General features: G+C 42.4%; 1 long non-coding RNA gene across 2 annotated transcripts; it reads right to left on the bottom strand.

Annotated features, from left to right (window-relative positions):
- Positions 1-7,877: 7,877 nt before the first annotated feature.
- LOC109194493 (uncharacterized) lies at positions 7,878-11,465 on the bottom strand. Of its 2 annotated transcripts, XR_003214839.1 has the most exons (7): positions 11,404-11,465; positions 10,163-10,344; positions 9,952-10,065; positions 9,595-9,800; positions 8,328-8,452; positions 8,101-8,222; positions 7,878-7,958 (listed from the first exon to the last, which is right to left on the bottom strand). It is a non-coding gene; the product is annotated as an uncharacterized LOC109194493 (long non-coding RNA). The 2 variants fall into 2 exon arrangements; XR_003214840.1 differs by lacking the exon at positions 9,952-10,065.

Here is an 11,465-nt window from a genome sequence, read left to right as displayed (position 1 = left end):
CTAAACTTTAAACAGTAACTCTGTGTCTCTGTTGAACATCAAGAATCAGGATTGAGTCAGGCTGCATTGACTGTGGCATGTTTGTTAATAGCAGGTTGAAGACAGCTCAGAAACATTTGAAGATTACAATTTAGCATTATGGCTGCTGGTGGTTTGTAAAGCCTCTACTCAGCTGTATTTTTGTTACTAATTAATGTTTTTTGTTGTTTAACACAGATTTCAGAAGAGCAAAGATGAGCACTGTTGCTTAATCCGTAATAGTTTAAACCAGGACTGGATTGGAAATCAAAAAAATCCAGATTCTTCTTCCACAGAAGTTTCATTTGTAAGTGTGGGACTGCTGAGTCACCTGAAGAACTCATTTCATTCTCCACGATGTTGATTTACAGAAATGTTTCACAGGAACTGATTCCTCCCAAAGGGTGAACTAGTGTGTTTCCATAGTTTATCTCTGTATGAATGTACTTCTTAAATGAAGGCCAGTGTTTGTCCTGTTTTGTTCCTCAGGTACAGTACGTGATATTAAGGGCAGGCGGTCATCACTGGGGGAAGACAAGAAGCAGACGTACTTCCAAGAGGGAGCTGCAGTGAGGACACAGCCTGGTCACTGAGGTCAGAGCTCAGAATCTGAAACAGCTCAGGTTTATATTCTAAGGGTTATAAAAAAATTGAAATGTATTTATAAAGAAAACTTAAAATAATAGATTTAGCTTGTGTCAACAGTTGTAACAGGCTAAGCTACCTGAGAGACTGCATTGAATGATTGTTTCTATCTTAATGATTTCAGCTGACTGGTTTCAGCTCAGATGTTCTGCTTTTTCCTTTGAGTAGATCAAAGCAGCTCGTGCTCTGTCTGCTTCTATTTTGATGGCAAGAAGAAGAAGAAGAAGAAGAAGACGAATGCTTCAGCGAAGTGGCGTTCATGGTCTCAGTGAACAGTCATGGTCACACACTGCATGTGGTTTTAAAAGCAACATTGTTCACCACAACAATCGAGATGTGTAATAGTGCATGCTACGGTTTGTTCTTGAACATCAGTTCTGTTTTTTACTTTGACCACTTAGACCAAAAACGTGTTGTTTTCAGATTCTTTCTTTTAAATCTATAAAGTGCCTGCTCGTTTTTTTTTTTTAAATTAAAATTAGTTTGACATAAATGTTGGTGTTTGATTTATGATCTTTCAATGCTTACACTACACTGTACACGTCTACATTAGAGACATTTCTGTTACCTATTTATGAGACTGGGCTGCTTGACTACGATTTGGAAGTGGATGCAAAATCACACGGATCATGCTATCGTTTCTTTTTAATATTATGGACTGTAAAAAAGAGATTTAAACCAGGTCAAGATGAACTACAAACACCACCAAGTGTGGTTCAATTTCTGACTCTTAAAACCCCCAAATTACTGTCCAAAATATACAGAATGCTTTCTAAAATAGATGAATCAATATCACTTCCTATTGCAAAATGGGAAGCGGATTTATCAGTTAACTTAGACCAAAACTTCTGGTCTCAGATTTGCTCAAAAACCTTTCATCTAATTAGAAATCCCAGTCTTCAATTAATTCAATACAAAATACTACATAGAGTGCACTATACAGGTCATCGGATGTTCAAGATGGGCTTTACATCTACCAACAACTGCTCACACTGCCAAACCAATTCACCGGACAATTATATCCACGCTCTTTGGTTCTGTCCACCAGTTCAGAAGTTTTGGCGCGAGATATGTGAAGACTTATCAAAGTGTCTGAAATGTAACATTCCAACTTCGCCTTTAGTGTGCTTGTTGGGCAGCTTAGATAATGTCACTACGGAAAAGAATATAGCCCATATGGTTTTCACTGCACTATGCATAGCCAAGAAAACAGTCCTCATGAACTGGAAAAATAAAAATAATCTTAATTTTAACCAATATAGAAATTATCTATTAGATTACATTAGTCTTGATACAGCCTCTGCCACCACATCAGATCAATTGCTCTGGGCTCCTTTGAACAGCTCCATCACCTAGTGGGGGTGGGGGGTCATAGTTTGGTCCCACCTTCACTGTTGTGATAGGTGTGGGGGTAGGGACAGGCTTAGGGCATCGGGGGTTCCCCAGGAGCATCTTCCTTGGGGGCTCAACCCGGGGTAGCGGTCATGGCCAATTAAGGGCTCTGTTGGCTCTTGGGTGACGGTTTCCTCGTGGCTGCGTGCAGCGGGGCTAGGGGAGGGTCTGTGCTGACGGACGTGGGTTACTGACCTGGTAGCCTGGCTGCCCCTGGGTGGGTCCGGGATGGGCGTGAGGTTCTGGGGGCGTTCCGTCTCTGGGCTGGGGCCCTGGCCGGGCCTCAGGGCCTGGGTCCTGGTTGGTGTGTTGCCGGGGTTGTGGGCGGGTGGGTGTATGGGGGTCCAGCCCTGGCGCAGGGTGCCGCCGGTGCATCGAGCCACCTGGGGGGCTCTTCAACTGGTGGGGGAGGTTGTCACATCTTGCAGGAGCTTTCCTCTCTTCGGGAACTCTCTCTGCAGGAGGGGGAGATACAGGAGAGGTGGAGGAAGCTCTCAGCCTGGGCTTCTATTGTCTTGTGTAGTCTGGAAGATGAGTGGATGATGGGGTGGGTGTAGTTTTCTCTGTGGTGGGGTCGGGTGGACTGTCCCGGGCTCTGTGGGGCTGGGCGGCGCTGCTGCACTGGGCCCCGGTCCGGATGGGCCTGGGCCCCCTTTCCCTGGCGGGTTGCAGAGTATGGGGGTGCCTACTGGGGTCAGCGGGAGAGCTGGCCCCAGGGAGGGGTCACTTGCCCCTCCCTTCCTTCCCTCCCCATCTCCAGCTGCCTCCCTCTTCTCGCTCCACCACAATCACCCACACATGCAGGGCCTTGGGGTAGGGGTGTGTCACCAGGGTGCAGGGGAGGCATCCCCCCCCTCTGTCCCCTTCTGGCTGCCTCTGCCTCAATTTTATCCCACAACTTAGACATTCACATTACTCACACTCTCATTACACATACATATAGGATCTTGGGGGTGGGCACGCCACACAGAATCCAAATTACCATCAGGGTGTACACCTCACCCCTGGCGTCGTTGCCCACCTCTCAATTTTAAATACACGTAGACATTGAGGGCTAGCAGGAGGGGCTATGCGCCTACCTGCTGCTCTGGCAGGTAGCTCCATGCCCTCCTGGGTTTTAAATGCACCTTAGAACACACATACATCAACACTACATATGAGCGGGTGGAGGGAGGTTTGGAGTCTTCACACACCCCCGTTCTCTGCGGCCTGCTGGAGCGGGGGGGCTTGGAGGAGGAGTTGGCCGTCCGACTGGGGTCTGGAATGTGGGGCCTCCCTGCTGCTGCGGAGTCGGGGCGGTCTGCTTCTCCCCACCGCAGGGAAAAGGGTAACACCACCTGGGTCTGGGTGCAGTTTCCCCCTCCAGGGGCAAGGGTACCTAGACCCGGTTCTTAGAGTACGCTTGGGGAGAGTGATTGTGTGTACAGCGTCTCTTTATGTCTGTCTCCGCGTTGGTTGAGTGTGGAATAATTGCCTATGAGAGCATGAGGGTGGGAATGGATGTTTGTATCTGTGTGTGCCTGTATGTCTGTGTCTATATGTCAGGTTGGGTATCAGACGCCACCTCTCTGGGGACATCTCAGGCCCTCCAAGGTTTGGAGGCCTATCTCCCCCCACCACTTCCCCTGCCGGTGGCGGACGCCCTCAGACATCGGTGCGTTGGTGGTTCTCTGTGTCCGGGGGTGGGCGCCCAGGTACACACCGGCTCACTCCTTGGCGGCTGCTTATCGGGGCCTGGAGCCTGGGGCTCGCTCGGGCCACTTCGGAGGCGGGGTGCCCTCGGCCTCTCGGCCCGGGGCTCGGTCACTCAGGCACAGCTGGCTGCCGGCGGAGCTCACGGGCACGTCACTGCAACCCCCCTTGGCTTCTGCTCCGCGGCTGCTGAGTGACCCCTCATCTGGGACTCTCCTCAGCTCTTTCTGGGATAGTGGCGCGGCTGCCCCTCTGTTGGTCTTCCTTGGTCTCTTGTGTTCTGGGGGCCTCTGGATGTCTGGAGTTTTGATCTCCTCCATACCTGCTTCATGCCCTGGAGGACGGGGCAGTGGCCCCCCACACCCTCTAGCAGATCATTACATGAAGGAACCTTTTAAAAACAAGCGCGTTCATGCTCACAGGTGTACACACAGGTGATCACACACAAACTACACCCTTTTTGGCTCTTACCTCAAAGCACACTGTGCGCTGTCGATCTTACGTGCTGCACAATAATGTTTAATATTTAGTATTTACTGTCATATTCCCATAGATCATTGTGATGTTGTTTATTACTCTCGTTTTCTTCTGCTTGCTTTCTCTTTCTTTCTCAACAGGTGATCCAGATGATCGATATATGTATTTTTTTGTCTGCTTATTTTGTTGGTTTTTGGTTTTTTGCCCTTTTTCCCCGTCCCTCTTCCCCGCTGTTTTTCTTTCCCTCTTTCTTTCTCCCCTTTCTTTCCCCCAGTTAAGTCTGTCCCGTATTCAGCAAGTGAAAATAAAATAAACAATAAAAGGTGAATCAAATGGACCATTACGGCAAGGCTGGGATGGTCAATTTGGTAAAGTAAATCCGTTGGGCATCTTTCTTCGCCTTTAGACAATAATTCTGATGGCAAAAGAACCAAACGGGACAGGTTAAAAAAAAAAAAAAAAAAAAAAAAAAAATAATAATATTATGGACTGAACACAGGACGTGTCTGACTAAGCAAAGATTAATCTGATCCCATTTCTACCTGTCTCTACTGTTTGAGGATTTCATGGAAGTTTGCTCAACTGTAACTGTCAGGATATATATTTATTCCAGCTCTCATGGGGCAAAGGAATGACTCAGACTTGTCAAAGGTTCTTTGATTTGATACACAATATGAAGTTCACAATTTTCTTACAAATAAAACTATAATGACAAACATGAACAGCTGTGCTTATTTCTGAGACATGATTTTTTTAATGTGTTCATATTTAGACAGTGTGCATTTTTATGCTGAGACTGTAATGGTGAACCTGAGGTGATGGTCAACAGAAGGCAAATATATATAAATATAAAACAATATTGAAGTAATGTCTTTACCCTGTGGAGCGTGTGTGGACGATGTGCACGCAATCACCTTATTCACTGTAGTAAACATGTGCTGCTAGCTCACGTGACTGTCTCCATGGTTACATCGTATACTATTAGCTATGTAAACAGCTTCCAAAGATACCGCCATAGCTCTCTGCAGCTGTAACACTTTCACACTTTGCAAATCATTTCACGTTTTTGATAGTTATGAAGAAAGAATATGTTTTTAAGGTCATGCTAAGCTGTTGCTATGGTGGTTGCTGTGGACTTGGGTGGACCGCGTCCGATTCCTCTTATTGGCTGTCCGCCGTAGGAAGGCTGCGTTCCATTTAGAAGTAGTGACAGTCTGCCGTAACTCGAACTCAAACCCCGCTTTGTTCTTTAATTAAAGGCCTTTTATAGCCGTTCATGGCACACACACACACACACACACATAAAGCACTTTGCCTCACCATGAGAATGCAACTTTACTTTTTAAGGAACCTTTTAAAAACAAGCGCGTTCATGCTCACAGGTGTACACACGGGTGATCACACACACAAACTACACCCTTTTGGGCTCCTACCTCAAAGCACACTGTGCGCTGTCGATCTCACGTGCTGCACCATAATGTTTAATATTTAGTATTTACTGTCATATTCCCATATATCATTGTGATCTTGTTTATTACTCTCGTCTTCTTCTGCTTGCTTTCTTTTTTCTTTCTCAACAGGTGATCCAGGTGATCGATATGTATTTTTTTGTCTGCTTATTCTGTTGGTTTTTGTTTTTTACCCTTTTTCCCCGTCCCTCTTCTCAGTTTTTTTTTCTTTCCCTCTTTCTTTCTCCTCTTTCTTTCCACCAGTCAAGTCTGTCCCGTATTCAGCAAGTGAAAATAAAATAAACAATAAAAGGTGAATCAGATGGACCATTACGGCAAGGCTGGGATGGTCCATTTGGTAAAGTAAATCCGTTGGGCATCTTTCTGCCTTTAGACAATAATTCTGATGGCAAAAGAACCAAACGGGACAGGTTTAAAAAAAAAAAAAAAAAAAAAAAAAAAAAAAGAGAATGCAACTTTACTAAAACCTTTAAAGTATCTGATATAGGATAGAAAAATGAAGCAACCAGAGATTTAATGGTGAAGACTCTGGGTTCTGTAGTTCACGTTGTACAGTCCTGAATGACTCACTGCACATCCATATAATTTATTGAAGAGGAGTTTAGAATGCACTTTAAATTTAGACTGTTGCTGTTTAATTTTTTACATTGTTACTGTGTTATGTCATGAATAAGGTTCACGTGCTGGGGGTTTGATGGTCAGCTGGACAATACAGTCAAAGACAGACTTCATTCATCATACGCAAGAATCCTAGTTGGATTTTTGTTTTCACTCATATTTTTTAACCAAATATTGAAAACAACTCTGACAGACTGCATACCTGGTCAGGGTGTACATTACCTTTCATCCCAGGACAGAGCCCTGCCCCACCATGAGCCTGGGTGGATACATGGTTATAATATAAAATGACTGATACTGAATATGAATATTTTATGAAAATCGAATTATAATATGAATTCCTAGGTGTTTGTTATATCCAGCAAGAGTAATATTGATTACATATGTCTGAATTGCTAACCCTAACCCTAGCTCAACAGACCACAATGCCCTGGACTGTCACTATTATTACATACTGTGAACATAAGTAGCTTTGATCAGAGTTTATATTGTAAAAGAGAAGGAATATTGAAAAAAAGATCAAGATTGTGATATTATTTCTTCCAAACTGACCAGAAACATGCTTGTCAGACTCTCACAGCAATGGATCAGACTCACTGTGCATGACGGCTCAGGCCAATGATGTTTGTTAGATTGTCAGTTGTTTAGTGCTTCTGTACAGTTATGGTCACCATCTCTATTTCAGTATAATTAATATGCAGAAAACACTAAAAGTTGATTGTCTTCCAATATTCTAGCATAATTAAAAAACTTTGACTTTGTTAGTACATATTGTTACAGTCCTGATGCCAGTATGATTCTTCATAACGCCTGCTTTGAAATACTGAACTTTAAAATTTACCTGATGAAAGATAATTTACAGTGGCACTCTGTCAGGATAATTCTGACTGTAAGATCACTGTATCAATCTGAATGATTCTCAAATGTGCTGTGAATGAATGCTGATGCAACTCACTGTGGGAAAGCTGTTAATAAAATGAATCTGTGACACATGCAACACATTCACAGAGGAAGAGGACACAAAGGGAGGACACGCAGAGGCTGTGTTAAAGTCAGAAATCCAAATCTTTAGTCAAAAACAGGCGGCAGTTACAAACAGGAAGACAAGCAGTCCATCAAACAGTCTACAGGGTCAAACATACAGAGAATTCAAACAACAGTAAAAAATAACTGGACACTGAAAAACTTTAAGCAATGTGTGACGCATTAAAAGGAAGCAGCGCAGTATATTCACTGAATTATCATCAATTACAAAAGAGAAAAACGACGATTTCTAAGGATTATTTTCTTAATTGCATTTAGACTGTGGCTGGTAAAGATGGAAACATACAGAATGTAAACTGTGTGAGTTTGTTGAACTTTGTTAGTAACTAATGAGGTAAAAAAACCCAAAACAGACAAAACACAGAAAGAGGCTCTCAGTATTCATGAATAATTAGTAAGCATCTAAACATTCTGGTTGTGGATTTTTACAGTCTTAGTTCCGCTTGCTGTCATCATTATAATCATCATGATCAATGGCGAGGTCCTGAGGTGGGCGGGGCTGTCTCTGGCGATGTCACCATGAAGGAACAGCATCTGGCATGTGTTGGTGAAACATCCCAGTACACTGGTGTAGTTTTCTCTCCAGCTGTTTGACATTTGACACTTCAACATTAAGGGGAAGAAGAAGAAACAGTGTTAGGTCAGGTGACCACATGGTTTCTAAAATAACTGACAGGAAGTAACCAGGCCGTTAGAAATGGATGGCATGTGTTTAGAGTTACTGTAGTTAGGTAACTCTACTTACCAAAAGCAGAAGCACACAGATGGCAGATCAGATGCTGAATGTTGCAGGAACATGCTCATGTGTGGTGGTCATTCAGTGCTGCTCCTGCAGGTTAGACAGTCCAAGACTGATATCCTGCCCATCTGAGAGTTTGAAAACACACATGCAAAGATTTATTTTGTGTTACAGTCAAAGTTGGATGTTCATTTTTGTCCTTTAAAAATGTTTGTGTATTTGAAAGCACTAACATTTAAGGATGACTCGGATCGTCTCTCTCTACGAGTATCTCCTTTAAAGGGGAGACAAGTGTGTCCACTGATCCACGTCACTTTACCTGGATGATGACTCCTCTCTCCCTCACTCAGAAACACTCCTAATATAACCAAGCAAGTAAATAATATTGAAGATTTACTTACATCATTACAAAAACATCAAAAACTTCTCCCTTTGATTCCATTTCTCCATTCCTACTGAACATCAGGCAACAAATATCCCAGTAAATCACAGTAAAATGTAAAGCACATGTTTTCTCTGCTTTGTCTAACCTCTGCAGAGCCTCTGTCAAGAAAAACATATCTGTAAGCACAAAACAAATATACATTTCATAACACTGCACTGGACAAACCTCGGTCAGTTGATTTCCTTTGTGCAGTGTAGATGAGCATCAGTCAGCATGTCAAGGTGGTGAGATGGACTGATGCCCTTTGTGACTCTGCTGGTTCTTCTGAGGAAACACCACCGTCTCTCCACACCGTCACCATCTGTGAGCACAAACTGCTGCTCTACTCTGCCAGCATGTAGGAAATCACATATCACACACACAAGGGTGAAGAAACATTAGAGCTCAACTTTGGATACTTTAGATCTAAATAGATCAAACTAGCTCTTAGTTTCAGCAATCAGTGAACAGACAAACAATGATACCATACTGATTCTGTATGAATACAATATGGTATTTTCAATACAGGTGTCAAATTAATTTATTAAAACTAATACAGATACATACATATATATATATATATATATGTATATATGTATTTGATAAATTAGTTTGCTAAATTATAAGAATATTTTTCTATTTTTTTATTTAACAATTGCAACTGAAAGAAATTTAATATTGAACAAAAATATATTGCCACATTCTGCATTCTCAAATACAAATTTCACAAAGTAAATTTTTGATTAACTGAAAAAATATGAATTACAAAAAATAATTGTATATTATTAAAATATTATACAACCATGACCAAAGTCAGAATCTTCATTACAGTATTGTGGACTTACTGCTTGGGTAATAGTGATAAACTTCAGGGGAGATCATGATGACAGAAAACTGTAAACAACACTCTGAAGTCAAGCTTCTTTTCTTGTTTCTGTGACCTCAGCACGCTGACAGACTTGAAGTTGCTAAAGATTTTTAAAAGTGATAATTATAGGGAAGAAATTTCTCTTTTTCATCCGTTTAATCAAACATTTGATGCATCAGTCCTATAGCGTTCTGCAACTACAACTAACCTGAGGAGGCTTGGATTTGGCTGCAGGTGCCCCTGTACATCCTTCTCAGCAGCACACATGTGGGTACCATTTAATCACACTTCTTCCTGAGCTTTGCTTCATCACTAGACTCAAGGTGGCATCCTGTGTCACAGTCTTATCATCATCCAACTGGAGAAGAAACATTTACGGACCTCCTGGTTTTGTTTTCTGATCCTGCAAAAAGACTGAGGACAACAAAGCCCAGAGAACACGAGATACACAACATCCAACATTCAGACTCAGCCTCCATAAATGAAGAGCACCAGGTTGGTCCAGTTATACTAGATATAAGCATGCTTCACATTACTGTGTATGAATAATAATGAGGAGGCAAACTTTGAAGATGCAGAGCATGATGTCCCATCATCAGTCTGTAAACAAACATCCACCAGGCTTCTTTGTTGGCAAAATTGATGATTCTCCCATCAGGGATCAGTAGCGTGTATTAGCCTGTGGTATAAGCAGCAGTCAGTGAAATATTACTGTTTCAGATAAGAAATCTAGCACATAAAGCCAGGGTGGGAGGGATCTCTGCAAACTGACTTACCTCTGCAAGTGTGAAGCTCAACAAAAATCTGACTCTCCAGTCACAGACAGACAAAAAACTCCAGCTGGGAGATAGAAAACGCTGTCTGGGTCTTGCTGGATGTTGCTGGTCAGAGTCCACACATTAGCAGAGTGCTTCTTGGTCCCACTGACCCATGTGGACAGTGACTGTGGAGAACTGTTCTGGAAAACAGAAAAGAGAATTAAAATAACAAAAAGCCAAACAGGATTTCCACAAAGACTCTCTTGGAATCAGCAATCAGAAAATCATTGGTTCATATTTCAATTAAATATGAACAGGTTCTTTAAATGTAAGCAGTTAAGATCTGATTTGATTTACATCCTTCACACAGCACATTTGTCCAGGCTGTCAGGTAAACACAGAATCAATCTCAGTTAACATGACTCATAATAGAGATTCAGTAGGAAAGATTGCCAGCTCTAATATTATTACCACACCAACAGCTCAGATTTCTAGAAGTATTTAAACAAATGTCAGTCTATTCATTCATTTTCTTCAGAATATTCAATTCAGGTTCACAGTGGGAGGGTGGGGGGGTGTCGTGGAATTTTGTAAATAAAGTCTGCAACACAGAAAGAGCTGTGATCAAGCTATTTATTACTGCGCGCAGGAGAGCCAACACACATCAAACATCACAGTTCAGTCATGTCAGCTCTGCCATAGAAGTCATGCTTCTACTCCTTTATGCATTCCAAGGAAGAGGGAGGAAGTTACAAACTGATCATACCACACTTCACACGCCTCGCTATGAAACCTAACAGATCAATGGTTAAGCTGTTTTGTGCCCTTGGCCTTATCAGCACCTGTAAAGGGAGTTGTTTTCTCAAACTCCTGATGCTGAAGTAAGTTCATTAGTTTTAGAAACTTTCACTGATCAGTCTATAACAGTGTCACAACTAAGCAAATGCATAAGCACTTAAATACTTTAAATGAGAATAATAGAAACTTTCTATTACAGGAGCTAGAGCCTGTCCCAGTAGTCATAGGTAGAGCACACCTGGACAGGTACCAGTCTGTCAGAGGACTAACAGAGAGACAGACATCAGAGTAACAAATCTATTTAAAATTACTGTAAGCTTGCTGCAGCTGTATGTATGAACATGTGTTTCTGTGCTCACAGTCCACCTCTCAGGAACCTGCAGTTCATTTTAAATCTACTTTAAACAGACCTCACAAAAGGCTGATGTGGCTGGATCAGTAGTCTGATTTAAGTACGATACCTTTGGCCAGGGATTAATCTGGTACATCGCTTCACTGCAGTCTTACATATTATCCCCACACC

The sequence above is a fragment of the Oreochromis niloticus genome, linkage group LG18 (genome assembly GCF_001858045.2).
Source record: "Oreochromis niloticus isolate F11D_XX linkage group LG18, O_niloticus_UMD_NMBU, whole genome shotgun sequence".
Classification (NCBI taxonomy): Eukaryota; Metazoa; Chordata; class Actinopteri; order Cichliformes; family Cichlidae; genus Oreochromis; species Oreochromis niloticus.
The sequence above is the reverse complement of the archived record's forward strand: the minus strand, read 5'-3'. Positions and strand labels throughout refer to the sequence as shown.